This window comes from Notolepis coatsorum, assembly GCF_963971535.1.
Source record: "Notolepis coatsorum genome assembly, chromosome: 6".
NCBI classification, from domain to species: Eukaryota; Metazoa; Chordata; class Actinopteri; order Aulopiformes; family Paralepididae; genus Notolepis; species Notolepis coatsorum.
This window is the reverse complement of record NC_140170.1, coordinates 37,308,166-37,329,144: the sequence shown is the minus strand read 5'-3', so window position 1 is coordinate 37,329,144 and position 20,979 is coordinate 37,308,166.

Here is a 20,979-nt window from a genome sequence, read left to right as displayed (position 1 = left end):
AAACTGAGGAAAACAAAAATAAACCATGTGAACTTTGGAAATTACTCAATAATCAACTAGGCTGCAGTAAAAAACTTAAAACCAGGTTCTCAAACATAAACATACAGACGGACAACACGCTCATCACAGACAAGCTGGATGTAGCCAATTACTTAAACACTTTCTTCACAAACATAGCCACAACACTGGTAAACAAACGACCCTCCCACTCAGGGCAGTATAGAACACATAGTAGCATACTACAAGAACCTAGGCGTCCACAAAGATGACTTCAAACTGGAAATGGTAACTACAGATGAGGTACTAAAAAAACTGAGCGCCCTCCAACCGAACAAGGCCACTGGCCATGACAACATCCCCTCCAAATTCCTCAGAGACTCAGCAGCCGCCATCACCCCAGTCATCACACACATAATAAACCTCTCCATAAAACAGGGACACGTCCCCAAGGACTTCAAAATTGCGAGAGTAACACCCCTGCACAAAAAGGGCAGCAAATTAGACCCAGGCAACTACCGCCCTGTTTCTATCCTTACATCCATCTCGAAAGTCATGGAAAAAATTTTATACGAACAGGTCGAAAAGTACCTCGCGGAAAAAAATCGAATCTATGAATTCCAATCTGGTTTCAGAACATCCCACTCCACTGACACATGCCTTCTCTATTTGAACGACCACATCAAACAAGAGGTGGACGCGGGCAAATACTGCGGCATGGTCATGCTGGACCTACAAAAGGCCTTCGACACTGTCAATCACATCATTCTGATTGACAAGCTAAAAGCAATTGGTTTTGATAGTCTATCAGTGAGCTGGATACAATCCTACCTGGAGGGGAGAGAACAGATGGTGGAGGTAAACGGTACCCTATCCCCCCCCTCACAGTGAGCTGTGGTGTTCCACAAGGAAGCATACTAGGACCGCTACTATTCCTAATTTATGCAAATGACATGTCGTCAGCTTGTGACTGCAACTTGTTCCTGTTTGCGGACGACTCAGCCCTGCTGGTCTCTGACAAGAACAAGTTACAGGTTGAAAAAGCCCTCAGCTCGGAACTAGGCAAAATCTGCATATGGCTCGCCGACAACAAACTATCATTACACATGGGCAAAACAGAGTCCATTCTCTTCGGTTCAAATAACAAACTCAGCAAGACCGACGGCTTCTCAGTTACAGTGGGTGACAGTATTGTCACAAGGAAAGATGAAATTACCTACCTGGGTTCCATCCTAGAGGCTAATCTTTCCTGTGACAAAATGGCATCCAATGTAATAAAAATAGTCAACCAACGAACTCGATTCTTGTACCGGATCTCCTCTCTGGTAAATAAGAATACCCTTAAGACTCTGGCAGGAGCACTCATTCAAGGGTACTACGACTATGCTTGCACCTCATGGTACCAAAGCACCTCAAAGGCACTAAAAAACTAATTACAAACATCTCAAAACAAACTAGTCAGACTACTGCTTGACCTGACTCCTAGAACCCACCTCACCCCTGCCCACTTTGACAACCTAGGATGGCTTAGAGTAGACAACAGAGTACAGCAACTTGCAATGGGCCTGGTCTACAAGATACACTACACGACCAAGGTACCCATGTACATGTCAAAATACTTCCCAAAGGTCAGTGAATACCACGATCACAACACTAGAGGGAGCTCCACAAATCATGTTAAACCCAGATTCGGCTCAAACAAGGGACTAAACACGTTTCGCAATTATGCCACATCAATGTGGAACGCCCTACACAAAGCTGTAAAGGAATGTGAATCACTACCCACCTTCAAAAACACTCTCAAAAAACACCTACATAAGACTGCAATTCGAAACTGGCCCCTACAAATGTCCTAACCCAGTTGTACAGTAAATGACCAAGTATGGCTTTGTCAGTATTCCAATGTACAGTGTACATTGTCCCCCCCCTCTACCCAACCCCCCACCTCCAATGTACAGCCCCCCACCCACCCACCCAACCCCACCCCACCTACCCAACCTCCTCCAATGTACAGTTTCTACGTCAAATGTATATACACTCTTTTTCTGGACACTTTTTGTATCACAAACAGTACTGTATTTGCAAATCTGGTATGTCGTAAATGTATAGATGTAGCAGTACTGACTATCTGTATGTTGTGTATGTCATATATGTTATGATGAATTGAAAATGGGGGACCCTGATGTAAACTTTTCAATCAATCAAAAAGCTGATGGGTGGGGATCGGACGTTGTGGACAGCGACTCCTACAGGTCGGTTGGTGCGCCTGCGCAGCAGAATCAGGAAGCGACGGGGGCGGCGTGTCCCTCCCATGCAGACCCCCGCCGCTGAGAGATTGCGCTGTGCAGGTGAAAAGATGCGACGGCTGCTTCCTCGAGTACCGGAGGGGACACGTGATGTAAGGCTTCGTCCACATTGCAGCCAGCTTGTGGGAGGCATGGCCTAACAGCGTTCGAGACAGGGGAGGGTAGAATTGGACGATACGAAATTGGGATGGGAGAAAAATTGAAAATGGGAGAAAAAAGTAGATAAAAAAAAATATATATATTTATGGCCGTCACTCGAAACTCAGCTCAAAGCACTAGTCTTGATTCGCATGCAGATTTAACTCCACCCCCACGCAATGACCAAAGTCACACACAAATAGCCTTTTTTAAACAAAGACATTGTACTATTAGAGATACTATAACGGTTCGCTTTTATAGTAAATATGTTTTTGATCTCACAGAACACCTGGTGTGTCAGACATGCACAGATGTGCAGTCATGAGAGGTGGCGAGATAATATCATCTACTGTAGTAGGTTATCCATCACGGGTCACTTATCATAGTAGGTCATCCATTAGTTTTGACCCCGCGTGCAGGGCTCTGCGTCGCAAATTTTTTTTGGTGCAAATTAGCGATAATATACATACTTGTTTTATATCTGCTCACCCAGAACAGTCTTGCTATCATATCGTACACCCAATAATATCTGTTGGACGTTGTATTACAACAATCTAACAGTGTTATTGCCGATCTTCAGCTCCCCAACAAGATCAGACACCAGGGAATATCATCACAGCGAGTCCGTCTGTCCTTGCTCCTACCATGATCGAAAGCAGAAGAGGGGTACACATGGAGGACTGAGGGCTAAGCTAGCCTATCGCTTCCCAGCATCTTCCTTGCTGACATGCGGTCTCTGGCAAACAAAATGGATGAACTGTGGCTGCAGCTCATCAATCATAAATGGATCAAGGACTGCAACATCATGATTTTCACAGAATCCTGGCTTAATAGTGGGATTCATGACTGTGCTATTGAGCTACCAACTACTGCAGCACCGGTTTCAACACAGACTGGAATATGTTTAAACAGATTACTACATTCCCCAATCAGAAGCCGTGGATGAACAGAGTTTATCCATGGTATACCATAGGGCAAAAAAGATCATGGCCGACCCCTCCCACCCCGGGCCACAGCCTCTTTACCCTGCTCCCCTCTGGGAGAAGGCTGCGGATTCCAAACGCTGTGAAAGCCTGTCACAGACTGAGTATTTTCCCCTCAGCCGCCAGGCTGATCAATGACTCAGGCTTCCCCGCCCCCAAGTGACACTGGCACAATAATAATGACACTGGCAAAAATACTGCACTGGGACTGACTGGAACTCTGCACTTTACTTTACACTTTATATATATATATTTATTCAAAATATTAATCCTTCACTGCACTGTCTTTGTCCTGTGTCTGTTGTTGCTGTTATGTGAAAAAAAATATTTATGAAAAAATGCATATATACTGTAATTGCCGAAACAATTACCAATGTTTTACACATATGGCTTATTAAAGGAATCTGAATCTGAATATACAGCTAAACGCATGTTACAATACCGCTTTTAGATCTGGTGACACGCAGGCCTACTGTTCAGCCAGGGCTAACCTGAATAGGGGAATAAAGCGAGCCAAGCACAGCCACAGGCTAAGGGTTGAAGAGCACTTCGCGACTCCAACCCCCCGACGCATGTGGCAGGGCATCCAGGCCATCACAGACTATAAACCCACCAACAGCTCTCCCCCAACCACTGACCCCTCCATCCCTGATGAGCTGAATAACTTGTATGCCCGCTTTGACAGGGATAACCAGGAGGCACCCACCAAGGCTGCTCTCCCTGCTAACCTCCAACTCCTCACTCTTCTCCCCCACTGACGTTTGTACTGCATTAACACATTCATGGCCATTGGGGCCCGTCTAATCCCACTCTATGAGGCAAGCTTTTCATTACAAGGTTTCACTGTGCGTGAGGTTGTTTGTAGAGCTAAATCTATATTTTATAGTATTGCTGTGTGTCCATTGTCATTGTCAATTGACAGTATAAACCTTCCCTTCAATATGCCATAAAGAAATAATTTTTTCATCAATTCGTTCCCATTTTATAGCATTGTGAATATGAACTATATACTGCAATGTTCTAGGGTAATTCCTGCAAAGCTAGTTATAGGGCGCTAAGCTAATAACGTTAAATCGATTGGTGTTTCGGCCCTACACAAGCTAGAGTTAAAAATCAAAATGCATATGATCGGTATCATGGTCCACCATGAATGCATGAAGGGAAAGGGGGGGGGGGGGGAGTCGTTTCTGATTATTGATTACCAATAATGGCATTCGTTATTGCAACATCATACGTTGACCGGGTGGATGGCTATGAGAACAAGGCCCGATCAAGCAGAAATTTACGTCAAATCGCTCTTACCTGTGGCCGGTTGGATTCCAAAAAGATTTCCCAGTTATTGATCGCCATCTGGTAGATCGATATGTCCATATAGATATAGTGGTTGGCCAGGAATGTGTTAAGCAGGACTAATGCACGTAAGGCCGGCTGGCCCTGATGGCATCCCAGGCCGTGTGCTCAGGAACTGCGCTGAGCAGCTGACCGATATCTTTTTATTCACTTTTTCTCCCATTTTCTATTTTTCTCCCGTCCCAATTTCATATCGTCCAATTCAACCCTCCCCTGTCTCGAACGCTGTTTCTTGCCTCCCACAAGCCGGCTGCAATGTGGACGAAGCCATACATAGCACGAGTCCCCTCCGATACTCGAGGTAGCAGCCGTCGCATCTTTTCACCTGCGCGGCGCGATCTTTCAGCGTCAGGGGTCTGCGCTTTGGAGGGGCGCCGCCCCCATCGCTTCTTGATTCTACTGCGCAGGCGCACCAACCGACCTGTAGGAGCGCTCGTCCACAACGTCCGATCCCCACCCCTCAGTTTTCCCTCCCCCTAATACTGCCAATTGTATTAGTACGGACGACCAGCCAAACTGAAAACAATGTGGAGAGCTGGGCTCGAACCCAGCGTCTCCAGCATTGGTGGTGAGTGCCTTGCACACTGCACCACCTAGCCGCCCAGCTGACCGATATCTTAACTGACATCTTCACTAGCCCAGGCAGTTGTCCCAGCATGCTTTAAAACCACCTCCATCGTGCCAGTGACGTAAAACTCCTCTGCCATGAGCCTCAATGACTTCCGCCCTGTTGCACTCACCCCCGTTATCATGAAGTGCTTCGAGAGGCTGGTCATGGCTCACCTCAAATCTGGCCTTTCACCCTCACTGGACAGACACCAATTTGCCTACCGTAAGAACAGGGGCACAAATGATGCTATCTCCTCAGTGCTACATTCCGCCCTCTCCCACCTTGATGAGAGCAATGCCCACGTGAGAATACTGTTCATCAATGTCAATTCAGCATTCAACACCATCATCCCCTCCAAACTCATCTCCAAACTTGGTGACCTTCTGGAAATAAAGGACCTCAACATTAACCCCTCAGTGTGCAATTGGATACTTGGCTTCCAAACTACAGTAACAGACGCCAGTTTGTTAGGATAGGCAATCTCACCTCCTCCACCCTCACCCTGAACACCGGCATCTCGCAAGGCTGTGTGCTGAGCCTCCTTCTCTATTCCCTCTTCACCCATGACTGCACTCCTATACATGGCACCAACACCATTAACAAGTTTGCAGATGACACAATGGTGGTGGGCCTCATCAAAAACAACAGTGAGTCTGCCTACAGGGAGGAGGTCCAGCACCTGGCAGTGTGGTGGTGCATTATCTTACTAGTTACGCTACTGGCCAGTATGACTGACGACGATAGTGTCGTTATACCTGTATCACTGTACATATTAATACTACACCTGTACAACATCTGATTCGCACTACTACTCAGTAGTACTAATTAAAAATCTTTAGACCTAGTTTAATGCACCTGCACATTGTATATTACTATTGCACTTTACTGTTACATTTGCACCCTGGTTGGATGCCAAACGTGTTGTACTGTACTTGTGCTGTATAATGTATAATACAATTTAATCTAAATCGTTCAGTGTTGTTCCTCATACTAAATACTGCAGCTCTGGCTACTTAGCCACAACATGAATGCAAGTCAATACCACCATGCTCTAGTCTGAAAACTGAAAACCTCTTTGGATGCAATGTGGAGTAGGTTTCATCATCTATATCAGGGCTTGTACAGAATAGAGTGTGGCCCCATTGACTTTGCAAAGTTAGCATACATTGTGTGGCTAACTAGCCAGACATGTGTGTATATTCAGTATGAAGAACAGCATAGATTGTGCTGAGAAAGTACTTGACCGATCAATAATATCAGTGGTAAGTAGGAAATAGGGCTTGGGGTCCATTCACATTGTCCAAATTGTGAACTTACCCTTTAACACTTTGCGTGCCACGCCCGAGAATATTATGGTGTTTTTTTTTATTAGCGATCTGAAATCATATTGCATCACACCGTTGGAGATCCAGGGACCGCCGGCGATCAGATGTGAAAAAAGCGCCCCCTATCGTCTCCCAGATGGTAAATCACCCTTTTGGAATGGACTCAATGAAAGTGAATGGGAGAACAGATTTCTGACTCCACATTTTACTTCTCACTGATGCAGCCGGGGTTACCAGAGTTCATTCTGGAGCCTCTGAGCCGCGGGGAATCATGTGTTCTACTGTACACACGTTGGATCAATACACTTATCGATTTTTTTCGAATGGTGATCAGGAATTGGAATATACCATTTGGATACCAACTGATGCCAGGTAAGGAATCTATGTTATCAGTGTTAGGATAATCAGACTCGTTTTCACGGAGATATAAGCGTTTCCACTATATGTGATATAGCTGTTTTGACTGTAAAAGCCATGAGGAAATAATAGCAGCGATTATCAGCGCACGGCACGAGCGTGCGTGCGCACACATAATCTATCGATCATCTAGCGTTTATTTGAAAACGATTCATAAATAGACCGACAAATGATAACATTATGGAATATTCCAGTAAAAAGGCGATTATCATAGAATGGGTTGTTTTTCCCTGGAAAACGGGTGATTTTCAAAATGCTATCAAACGGAAATGAAGCGATAAAAATACAATCTGCCTTGCCAATGTTGACTGGAAAATGATTATTTGATAAGCGATGGGCAGATTAGACACATAGCCATAATTAAAAACATAGATTAGGCAATATTAACGTTAACATTGGCCGTGGACCGTGGCATCAAGGGGGTAAAAAGGAAAACCCGGCGTGGCACTCAAAGTGTTAATCAAATAGATTTGTTGTCACATTGGACTACATGGTGATCAGAAGTATATCAAGAAATTGGCTATTTGCTTTACTATTGTTGATTAAGACAACAAAAGGTGTGTATCCCGATTCACAATATTAAAAGAAAACACAAGTGCTGTGTTCTCATACCAAAGCTATGAATTGTGGTTCCATGAATTATCAGCCAAGGCTTCAACACATAGCCTTTCTTTTCCTCCCCTGGGTTACTGCTGGATTCCAACCTAATTGTGGTCTATTGTAGGAAATCACTGTCTGGGAACAAGGGGTCCTTTCAACTGGCATCTCGGGGAGCACTTTATCCATTAGGGCGACACTCCATTGACCTTCAGAAAGGTCCATCCATTACCCTTTTCGTTCCTTGGGAGTAGGAGTACTGTACCTATGTGTCAGAATGAACTAGGCTCACCTAATGTGGTTGGAAGTGCAGCAAGGCTGTATAAATGTATCACAGCATGGTACTACAATCCATTATGCCTCATATCCTGAACAAAATCAAAGACATACAATGTACAGTAGGTGTGAAGTAAACAGTACAATACGTGTGAAGTAAACAGTACAGTAAGTGTGAAGTAAACAGTACAGTAGGTGTGAAATAAACAGTACAGTAGGTGTGAAGTAAACAGTATAGTAGGTGTGAAGTAAACAGTACAGTGGGTGTGAAGTAAACAATATAGTAAGTGTGAAGTAAATAGTACAGTAGGTGTGAAGTAAACAATACAGTAGGTGTGAAGTAAACAGTACAGTAAGTGTGAAGTAAACAATACAGTAGGTGTGAAGTAAACAGTACAGTAAGTGTTAAGTAAACAATACAGTATGCGTGAAGTAAACAGTACAGTAAGTGTGAAGTAAACAATACAGCAGGTGTGAAGTAAACAGTACAGTAAGTGTGAAGTAAACAATACAGCAGGGCCCTGTTCCCCGTACCTGGTTCAACTAAGTCGATCAAGATGTCATTATCCAGATTCAGTTAACCCGATGTTTGAAGCCGGGATTTTCCTGTTCCTCGAAGGTGGATTCAGTCTCGTTAACTCAAACCAGACTTGAGACCCAGGATAAATGCGCGCGGCCGCTTCAGTTGAAAAGCCAGCACGTATCGATAGCAGAGATCCTGATTCTCTAGCGGCATTGATTGATTAATTGATTTAAAACTTTATTAACATATTGCAGTATGGCTCAATCGCCTCGCCGACAAGTTAAATGCGTTATCTATAGGCTCATTTTAAGTCCCTCATTACCTCAATCAATCAGATTATATTTCTTTAAACTTGCCTGCTGGATTGAATAATCAAATGAGATCTTGCTAGCGAAAATAATTAGTTAAACTGTTATACAGAATAACGATACGGCTCTCTTACCCATTGATTGATGTAAGGTCGATCTTTTACTTATCTCCACTGTGGTGTAACGGGTTCTTCTTTTGACTTTCACGCAGACGACCGGGGTTCGAAACCTAGTCTTTTCCTTCCTTTTGCGATGTAGGAATAATTCAATTTGGTGCACGTTGAGAGCTATATAAAGAATGACATCCTCAATGCATGTAGATTTATAATATTTTAACTTAAAACTAGGCTACTTTGGCGTATAATCATTAATATTATATTCCAAAAAATTATATTGGAAACACAGGGTTTCGAACACCGGTCGCCGGGTTGCCAGGATTGAGCACTACCGCTGCGCCACTGTGCCAGATGGGATAAATTCATTGTTTATACATTAATGAACGAGAGACCCGTGTTTAGAATATTCTTTATTTTGAATGAGGTTTTATCTCTTTATGCTCATTCATTAATGTGACGTCAACGGCTCATTCAATTTCTCAAATCCGTCAAACAACGCATCTCATCAGACATCTTAATCCCAGTTACAATTAAAATAACCACATGACATAATGTGTACATCGCACCGAGCGAGCGCCACGGTATGTAACGTGCATTATTTAGGACAAAGTGAATTTAGTATCAGCATTTTGGGTCTATTTTACATTTCAAAAGCCCCCTCTGGAAGAATGGAGCACAAAAACGTAATTCAGAATGGTATAATGCAGATCGTAGACTGTGGGAATAATTTCAGGAAACGGGCTGTCATTTCTTTGCGGGGGCGTGGCGATGGTTCATCCGGCTAACTTGAACTTAAACCCTGCTTTCGACCAGGCTCAAACTTTTGGATCTGTTGTCATGGTGATTTGGACAATCCAGGTTCGGGGAACCGGAAAGTCCGGCTTAAGTCAGACTTCACCGAAAGTTATCCGGCTAACTCAGTTATCCAGGTACGGGGAACGGGGCCCAGGTGTGAAGTAAACAGTACAGTAGGTGTGAAGTAAACAGTGCAGTAGGTGTGAAGTAAACAGTACAGTAAGTGTGAAGTAAACAGTACAGTAAGTGTGAAGTAAACAATACATTAGGTGTGAAGTAAACAGTACAGTAACTGAAGTAAACAGTACAGTAGGTGTGACGTCTACAACATCGGGCCTCTCCTATTCAGTTTATTTATAAATGCTCTTTCGTCTGTTTGCACAGTGTAAAGTTCAAATGTATGCCGATGACACCGTTATCTATATTCATGCAAAAACTAAAGAACTGGCGGCTGTTAAACTAAACGCTGCAATGGTGAATGTCAACAACTGGCTCACAGAGTATCAACTGTGTCTTAATGTGAAGAAGACAGTTTGTATGTACTTCACAAAATCAAATTCAACATCTGATAATCCTGGAGTGTTTGTTGCTGGAGAGCCAATTCAAGTAGTCTCTCAATTTAAATATCTTGGTATTATCCTCGACTCTACATTATCTTTAAAAAAATCAGGTATAAAGAGTAACGCAGACTGCCAAATATAACTTTCAGATTCATGAGGAACTGTTTAACATCTACTGCTGCCCTTCTCTATGAACGCAATGCTCATTCCCCATCTCATATATTGTATGACTAGCTGGACCCATGCAAAAACAAACCATGACATTGACACCCATTCTCTCTCTGTATAAGCAGGCCCTCAAGGTGCTGGACCGAAAACCATATACTTACCACCACTGTCACATCGTCAGTACAGAATACTCAGCTGGGCAAACCTGACAAAATACACTGATGCCTGCCTACTGTTCAAGATCTTAAATGGCAAGGCCCCTCCACCTCTCAGTACTTTTGTCAAACAAAAAACATCTCATAATATGTCCACAAGATCTACCCAGAGAGGGGACTGTACTGTGCCGTTTAGGTCCAGCTCCTTCAGTCAGTCCTGTTTTGTAGTCAGAGCCACTCAGTTCTGGAACACCCTACCAACTGAAATAAGACACTGTGCTACCTACCACACCTTTACAAAAAAACTCAAGACCTGGTTATTAACCAATCAAACATGTGATCACTTTGAATCAGTCCATTGTGTATTTTGTTATTGATTGGTTGATTATGTTGGATTGTGTTGTAAATACTGTGTTTTACTTTTAATGCTTCTGTTCTAGTAGTCTGGTCAGTTTGGGGCAAATATGGGGTCAAGGCTGCAAATCATGATTAACACTTTCTTTGCCAGGCTTATGTACATCATTATACCATCCTCTGCCAGCTCTATTCGTCTATGGAGAAGTTCCCCTTCTTTGCAGGGCTATAACTTTTTAAATTATATTGCTAAATTGACATTACTATGGCCCATTCAACGTCAATTATCTATCGTTCAGGATGTAGCAACGTTATACTTTTTCATTCACATATTCATACTAAAATACGGTCTAAAGTATAAATATGTTTTTATAGTTTTCTGCAGCATTCTGCAGAACGTGATTTATAGCCCTAAATGCATTATATTGATGATCAAATACAGTTTGATAGCGATCGGCGCGAGATAAAATTTTCCAAATGGACGTGCTTCTAGAAGTTACTACTTATCATCTGATGTTGACCGGATGGGGGGGGGGGGGGGTCGTTTTTTTATTCCGTGGCCAACGTTAGATGATTCATCTAGTGTGGGTGATATGATCATTAGAGCAGTTTGTATCGAACAAGGTAAAAAAAAAACGCTGAATCTTACCCCAGTCTCCTCGGGCCGTTGGGCGATGAGCGTGGAGCAAAAATATTCCTATTATGGGATGTTGAAATATGCGATCCATCTCCAGGTTGTATAATAGTATATACGTCCAAATCATGTTGTTTATCGAGTTATTGGTAACGGATCGCTATCCATTGTGTCGAGCCCGAGTCCCGGGACCTATAGCGAGTGGTCGGACCGATTTTGGATGAGCACCAGTTTCCGATTTTGGATGAGCACCAGTTTCCGTTTCCGGTTTCCGGTTTGGGCGATCCGCCGATCAGCCACCAGATGGCGCTCTTGAACCGTTGGAGAGTTGAGAGGGGATCAACAGTAGATCTCAAGTCTCCGCGGGAGAAATATGATTGCGATCACAGATTTTTGAAATATTGATCTCAATGACGTGTTACGGCGTCATTGGCAGAATTAGCATGGCGGGGAATGACGAGGTAAGGCGTCCTTGGCGGCCATAGTGTTAACATTTGAGCCAATGTTTTTCTGTTCATTTAGGGTCCAATAAATAAAAAAAAGCAAGGAGCCCAAAAGATTTGGTAGGCAAAGTCTCTGAAACGGCCACGCCCACTTTTTAGACTTGACATTTAGTATCTCGGCTCCTGGAGGTCGCAGAGTGTTGATTTTGGGCTCAAAAGTTGCGGAAACACCACATTTATATTAGTGTTATGAACAAACATATGCCCTAAAACCTTAACTTTTTCAGATATTCAAGAAAAACCTTGAAGCGCCCAAGCCACTTCAGCCAAATCTGCTCATGAAGGCCATGCAGTTTGGGCCAAAGTTCTAAATCTACTAATGGGGCATTCTAGTGTTTAGGTTGAGGCTTTGTTATAAGATGAGAACCCCAACAACCACCCAAGAAACAAAGCAAATCACTTGAAGTCCAAAAAAACTTTATTTTTTGTATCCACTTTTTCTCCTCTTTTTCCATTTTCCATCCCAATTCCACTGTGCCAATTCTTCCCTCCCCTGTCTTGAACGTTGCTCACATATGCCCCCCACTGGCCGGTTGTAGGGAGGATAGAAGCTGATGTGTCCCCTCCGATACACGAGGAGGCAGCCTGTCACATCTTTTCACCTGCCAGCGCACTCTCATTGGCGAGGTGTAACGTGTGGGAGGCTCACACTACCCCCGCCATTTCCTGTCTCTGCTGTGCAGGCGTCCCCAACCGACCTGTAGGATTCAGATTCCTTTATTGAGCCATTTGTGTAAAACACATTGGTAATTGTTGCAGCAATACAGTGTATGCATTTTCTTTTTTCACAGTAAACAACACCAACACATGACAAGAAACGAAACAGTGCAGTGGAGGATTAATCAATAAAATACATATATATATATAAAGTGAAGAGTGCAGAGTTCCAGTACGGACAAGTGCAGTGCAGTCAGTGTCATTGTGCCAGTGTCACTTGGGGGCAGAGGGAGGGGGGGGGACCTGAGGCATTGATCAGCCTGGCAGCTGAGGGGAAGAAGCTCAGTCTCTGACGAGCTTTCACAGCCTTTGGGATCCTCAGCCTTCTCCCAGAGGGGAGCAGGGTGAAGAGGCTGTGACCGGGGTGGGATGGGTCAGCCATGATCTTCCTCGCCCTCTTCAGCGCCCTGGAGTCGTGCAGTCCACAATGTCCAGATTACCACCCATCGACTTCCACCCGCTAACTCTGCCAATTGAGTTAGTATGACGGCTGGCCCAAGCCGGAGGCAACGCCGACAGCCGGAGTCGAACCCGGTGTCTCTTGCGTTGGTGACGAGCGCAATGTCCGCTGCACCACCCAGCCGCCCCCAAAAAAACTTTATTTGAACACATCACACATCCCATCACACAGGATTCAAACACTTGCTGAGGCACTTGCAATAAATGAGACATTTCATCCCCCTGCCAGCACAAGAACATGAGGTGCATTTATTAGATATGTAGCTACACACCCCTGTTACCTGAGACAATGTGTCTCCTGCGGAAACTGTGCTCCATTTGACGAAGAGTTTCTCCCCATCGGTAGTCCATCCCCATTCAACAACCGGGGGACAAGGGAGTTGTAGAAGGCTGTTCCCCCACAGCCATATTGCCTGGACTGTATCTCTCAACAGATGCTGTAGAAGTGCATCCTGTCTTGGGGGCAGGTCTCGCAGCTCATCTTTAACTGACTGCTTGAACAGCTGGAATCTGAGTCCATCTATACTTGCACAGTCGTACAGTCCAGCCTTGTTGTACCAGCTCATTACCCAGGGTTCAATAACATCCATGCTGTTCCTAACAGTCTCAATACTAGGGCAGCAACTTAGTCCTCTCAATGCAGCAGTGAGCTCTGTCAACTTACTGTGGTTCATCCAGGCTTTGAATTGAGCATTCTTTGAGTGGCCAAAGAAGGCGCTCACAGAATCACAGCCACTGAAATAATGGAACACAGGCATGGCATCAGCCACATCTCCACCAAGCTTCTTGTGTGCTTCTGTGATTGAGTAGAACTGGCATTTGTCCGGAACAGCAAAGTCGACGAAGTTGCAAATCACAACATACTGACAGGAACTTTGTAGTGAACCCTAGTAGGATGACAACTACATCGGAGTTGACTGTTCTAACCGTAACTGACTTGATCCCCTTGTTTAGCATGTCCATCTCATGGCAAATGATGCGGTTGTTAGCCTCCTCAAGCATCTCTATGCGGTCATAAAGGTGGATCTCAACATTTTCGCCAACGTTTGCAAGGATCTTCCTGCCGTAGGTGATGCTGAACTCCTTGCTCCAGTTCCATGCATGTTCCTTAGCAATCCTGGCAAACATTAAATTCAGGGCTACCTTGTTGTCTTGATTAGACAGAAAACCTTCAAAGAATTGCTTAGATTCCGGCACGGTGTCATTCTCGCTGAAGGCCATCTGTGAACTACCTGCTGACCGCCGATTATTCCTAGTCGCAGTCTTAATGGTCATAGTCTGGTAGAGGTCAGCCACAATGGCAATACGATTTGCTCCCTTCTCATGACCAATCTTGGCAATGCTGTTCAACACCTTGAAGACAAAGTCCCGGAATGTCATGCCTTTGGTGAGAGACTTCGCCAGGATTCGTACTTGCACAGATAGATCTATCACAAGTCCCTCTGAGGCTGTAGATTGAACTTGTACTCCGATGTCCTTCAGGATTTGAGACTTTTGGCTGTGATAAATGTCTCCATCCTTTCTTGACAGGGCTGCTGGTAAACCTGTGATTGAAATTAATAGTTTTACGAAAACTAAATTAGCACTGTCAAATCAATTCACTTATAAAATGAATAATTGAACGTCACTGTATCGAGAATCTGGTAAGACGAAAGTTGCCTGCGTCTAAAACATTGAATAACTTTGAAATTATATCAACTAGATTTACCTGTGAATTCACCATCTCTTGATCTGCAGGCCTCCTTCAGCTTTGCAAAGGTTCCTTTAGGTGGCTTGATTGCAGGGCTAGCAAGCTGGACTTTTGCACCTGAACTTGGGAGTTTCAGGGCATTTCGGGAGATTTTCGCACTAACATCCTTCTGAGCATATACAAATCGCTCCTGCACAAACTGGTCATGCTGTGTTTTGCCAACTGTAAAAATAAGGCTGGCATCTTTAGTTACCACATCTGGGAAGGGAATGGATGAGTTCAACCTCATGAACTGAGCTTGGTTGAAGGGGTTGGTAAGGATCCCCTGATACACCTTGAGAGTCTGGCTTGAAAACGTTTCCTTGAAGGAGTCCAGCATTTCTTTGTGTCCGTGTGCTAGATCTTGACCTTCGACCTAAGCTAGGTAGCACTGGATTTCCGGTAGGGCAAGTTAGAGTTTTCTGAAGAATTCCTGATCTTCCCGATTGATGATATCGACGTATCCAGTGTCAGACTTGATGACATTTATATTATGCTCCTGCTTTTGATCACATACAATCTTCGAAAATCGGTTACCTCTGGTGTTTACTGCGAAAGAGCCTGATAGAAATTCCTTGAACAACTCTGGGTGTCTCCATTTGAGCTCTTTGAGATCCTGAAGAAACACTGATGTCCATCTGGCATAGTGTGTATGATCAAGTGCAAAGTAAAGAGGAATGAGCTGCTCAAGTCCACTGATCATCATGATTGTTACAAAGGGTCAGATTAAACCGAATATATGTATTTACTGATTGATATATATTGCATAATATTTATATATCGTTTGATATCCCTTGTGTATTCTTTGTACATATACACGGAATATCCCTTTAACCTACTACAGACCATAATATTTCATTCTCTTATTGGATGGCGTGCCACCAGCGCCAGTGTCTTACCCCCAGAGTCGAGTTCAAAGCTACCGTCAAGGCTTGTCTCAACATGCCCGGTTCTGCCCAGGACTACGAGACAGAGGTGGGGCTGGTACTAGTTTGTTCGCCCAACATATAAATATGGCGCAGGTGAATACAGAAGTAGTTCAGTCCGCAGTTCAGTTCGAGTTCGAGTTACCCAAGTGAAGCCTCACCCACTATGCAACGTGCGGTGAAGTGGGCCCGTATTGCCCCAAGATAGAGTCTTGTTTTATCCTAATACGTTTGTTCAACGTATCGTTCGCTCCTTACTAGTAAGCCTTCATCACGAGTCAAAGACCAAGTGAAGTGAGCAATTGTGTGTCTAAATAGAGCACTTATAGCCGCGTGCGAATAGTATAGTAAAGTATAAGTATCAGAGCTTGGTTGAGTGACGTCAAGTTCAACTTGGTTGGTGTGAACCACCGCGCACCGGAGGATCTGCACCGGTGAATGCATAGCCCCTTTCCGGCTGGATTATTATTCGTATTGCTTTTAACCATGCTGTTGGAGCGGAGAAGAATCGTCTACACCCGCTGCTGTGGGACCTGCCCGTGAGGAGCATCGTTCGAGCCCGTCTCTATTGGAGAGGCTGACCGGCTTCCACCTGTGCTGCGCGCATACTGGGATTACAGTCGCTGCCTTTCGTCTGCCGAGCAGGGAGTAATATACCGCCTCCAGGAGCCTATTGAGTCCCCGCTGACCCAGACTTTGCATTAGAGCATTGCCTCCCCCTGCTGGCTTACAACCGGTAGGAACCCCCCTACCAGTATCCCCTAGATATAATTCCTAATATTCAAGTTGTATTATTATCTCATGTGTAATATGAGAATGGACATTCATTATTGATTTGCCTACGCACATTCCTTTGCCTTACAAGTGCATTCAATTAAAGTATATTATGTATTCTTGCTGCTAATAAATACTTAAAGACAACTTTGTGTAGAACCGATTCATTGTGGGGAAGTGTTCTCATCATATACTTGTGTACGGTATGGCCAGTATAATGTACATAAGACGGTAGTGGTTTAATGATACCATACTTGATTAATACAGTCAGGGAATTGTACCCCTCAGTTACAATGATGAAGTTGGCCTCCCGAAAGTATCTGATGAAGATAAGATCCTTCTTGATTACTTCAAGGACATTGGTCCAGTAGTGAAACATGGGGCTGTTTTCATTGGCCTCTAGATGTTTTGCCTGGAATGCCTCGTCTCTCTTATTGGCCAGGACCACAGCCAGGATTTGAATGCAGTATCTAGCCTTCTTTATGGAATTCACATCACATACAGCAGTTGTCAGACCAGTGATGTTCAGATTAGCTGAGGTTAAGATGGTATCCAGGCCCGTTCCTTTTATCAACTGGCCAACACAGACCAGAGAAACCTTCTCAAGGTGCAGCCCACCCATAAAAGCAAAGTATGAATGAGAAAACTCTTCTCCCATGATACGCGATACACCAGAGCGGTTTCGAATTTCGGCCGCAGCCAAAACGGGCGTGGCGGAATGGCAGTGATTTTTCACAAATATCTGAAAAAGTAAAGGTTTTAGGGCATATGTTTCTTCATAACACTAATATAAATGTGGTGTTTCCGCAACTTTTGAGCCCAAACTCAACTCTCTGTGACCTTCAGGAGCCGAGATACAAAATGCCAGGTCTAAAAGGTGGGCGTGGCCGTTTCAGGGACTTCGCCTAGCAAATTTTTTGGGCTCCTTGCATTTTTTAGTTTATCAGGCCCTAAATGAACAGAAAAACATTGGCTCAAATGTTAATAATTTTTTGCAGCCATTATGCCTAAACTGACCAGACTTTCAGTGCCGGGCCGTGTTTTCCTTTTTACCCCGTTGAATGCCACCATCCACGGCCAATGTTAACGTTAATATCGCCTAATCTATGTTTTAAATGATGTGTCTAATCTGCCCGTCGCTTATCAAAGACTCATTTTCCAGTCAACATTGGCAAGGCAGATTGTATTTTTATCGCTTCATTTCCGTTTGATAGCATTTTGAAAATCACCCGTTTTCTGGGGAAAAACAACCTATGCCTATGATAATCGCCTTTTACTGGAATATTCCAGAACGTTGTCATTTGTCGGCCTATTTATGAATCGTTTTCAAATAAACGCTAGATGATCGATAGTATATGTGTGCGCACGCACGCTCGTGCCGTGCGCTGATAATCGCTGCTCTTATTTCCTCATGGCGTGCGCTGATAATCGCTGCTCTTATTTCCTCATGGCTTTTACATAATATCAACCCCCTCCAATGTACAGTAAATTACCAAGTATGGTTTTGTCAATATTCCAATGTACAGTTTTGCTTGTACAGTGTAAGTCTATCCCCCACCCACCCCTCCTACCCAACCTCCTCCAACAGTTTCTACGTCAAATGTACTCTCTTTTCTGGACTCTTTTTTTTATCACAAACAGTACTGTATTTGCAAATCTGGTATGTCATAAATGTATAGATGTAGCAGTACTGTCTATCTGTGTCGTGTGTGTCATATATGTTATGATGAAGTGAAAATGGGGGACCCTGATGTAAACAAGACGAAATTCTTTCTCTGGTCTGCATCCCCTTATGTAATTGAGCTGTACTGTACTGTACCCATTCTGCAATCTGTTAATAAAGTTTTCAATCAATCAATCAAACAAAGGTCTGTCCCATTGTATACCAATCAATGGGATACATTGCATGTTGACCTGCATTCTTTCAAATGTATATAATTAATCATTAAAACAGATGTGTAACAAATACAAATTCCACAGAAGGCATTCAATTATTATTATTTTCAATCATTTCACAATAATTGCATAATTGTGTTTGAATATCTGAGTAATTAAAGTAATTATACATTTGTCCAAAATAGCTGGTTCAGATATGGTTAAGCAGCTGCCCTGTGATCAGATGAATCCATATTATTTATTTTTCCGACATCAAATGCGTAATTTCTTATCGTACAAATATTGTCATATTTATTTTAATTATGATTAAGGTGTATGGTCGGTCTTATAACATCTTGCCAATAGGACTACAGTTGCGAATTAGCCAGCTGGCTAAAACTGACACATTTACAAAAATGTTGATGAATGTGTACTGTCCTTTTAAAAATAAACTGAAACAAAAAAAAAGCATGGTAGGTGGGGCGAGAGCACCAGATAATAATTCACCACCAGATAATCTTTCTGTACAATTTTCTTATACTTTGGCCGGGCTTGGTCGCAGTTTTCTTCTCTTTTTGTATTGTTTGTTTGGTAGATTTTTGAGGTGTCTGATGGCCACCTGATTGCAGGGGCGGACTGGCAACAAAAAGCAGCCCTGGAATTTGCGGTCAAGTGGCCCCCATTTGTCCGAAATAACATATCAAATTGAAAATGCATCAACCTAATCAATCAATTAATCGATCAACGAATCATTAAATAACAAAACACCTTTGTGTCAAGTTAATATGCAAAATAATGGGTCTAATTTTCAAATGTTTTTCGTAGTTGTGCGTACAGACCATATCTACTGTATGCTTCAATTACTTTTAAACTATGTTGTGCAGTGGTACTGGTTGGTCAGCTCACACACCTTTTTCCATACTAGTCCCTGCAAAGGCTCCTCCAATCTTTCCCTGTCTTTCTCTGCCTCTGGTTCACCTGCTTGTTTAAAATTGCATAAAACAGACACTTTCAGTGCCGGGCCGTGTTTTCCTTTTTACCCCGTTGAATGCCACCATCCACGGCCAATGTTAACGTTAATATCGCCTAATCTATGTTTTAAATGATGTGTCTAATCTGCCCGTCGCTTATCAAAGACTCATTTTCCAGTCAACATTGGCAAGGCAGATTGTATTTTTATCGCTTCATTTCCGTTTGATAGCATTTTGAAAATCACCCGTTTTCTGGGGAAAAACAACCTATGCCTATGATAATCGCCTTTTACTGGAATATTCCAGAACGTTGTCATTTGTCGGCCTATTTATGAATCGTTTTCAAATAAACGCTAGATGATCGATAGTATATGTGTGCGCACGCACGCTCGTGCCGTGCGCTGATAATCGCTGCTCTTATTTCCTCATGGCTTTTACAGTCAAAACAGCCATATCACATATCACATAAATGCTTATATATCAGTGAAAATGAGTCTGATTATCCTAACACTGATAACATAGATTCCTTACCTGAGGTCAGATGGTATCCAAATCAGGGTTTCCGTTAGAAAAAATTGTTGCCGGTCTCCGTGACCTGCAAGATTTCAATCTACCGGACAAATGAGATTAATTCCGGTCATAGTTTATTGAGTTTTAAAACAATTGATAGGCAGGCTATATAAAGAATGTCATCCTCAAGGCATGTAGATTTATAATATTATTACTTAAAACTAGGCTACTTTTGCGTATACAGTCATTAATTAATATATTCCAAATAAAATAAGTCCCTCGATACTCCGTGCTGCTGCTGACTTGAAATAAAATAGACCGCGTATCTGTGGGCAGTCGGTCCGACACTAAACAGCAGTCTGTTATAATCACATTTTTATGAGCTAACGAATTCCGTTATATTGGACATTTGTATTAATTATATCAAGCGAAGAACTGAGAAAGCAGAGAGACGGCAACATTATCGTGGTTTGCGTGACGACTCTCTCCACCTCGCAACGACTTATTTGCAAAGAGTATGGCGCTGCAGAGAAGCTGATTTAGCTGTTATTGGCTCTTTTCTGGGAACCGCACAGCAGCGCCCCCCACCCAACATTGGCTGAAAATGGCTGAATTGGAGTACTGCTGGAATACTGCATTGTGCTGTTGCCTCTCTGGCTCTGCAGCTTCACATGCACTCGCACACCCAGCACTAAGCTCTCGCTGACGACGTCGTTGTCATTATTAGAAGCAACGAGGAAACAAATGTAATGATCGTTTCGTTCATCGCATAGGCTATTTAATTTTAGCCTATTTTAATACAATTCAAATAATCAAATTGTGCTTAGACTCAGGGAATTATTTTCACCGGACATTAAGACCGGAGATATTAAATATGTCGGACTTAAACAGATTTTGCCGGTC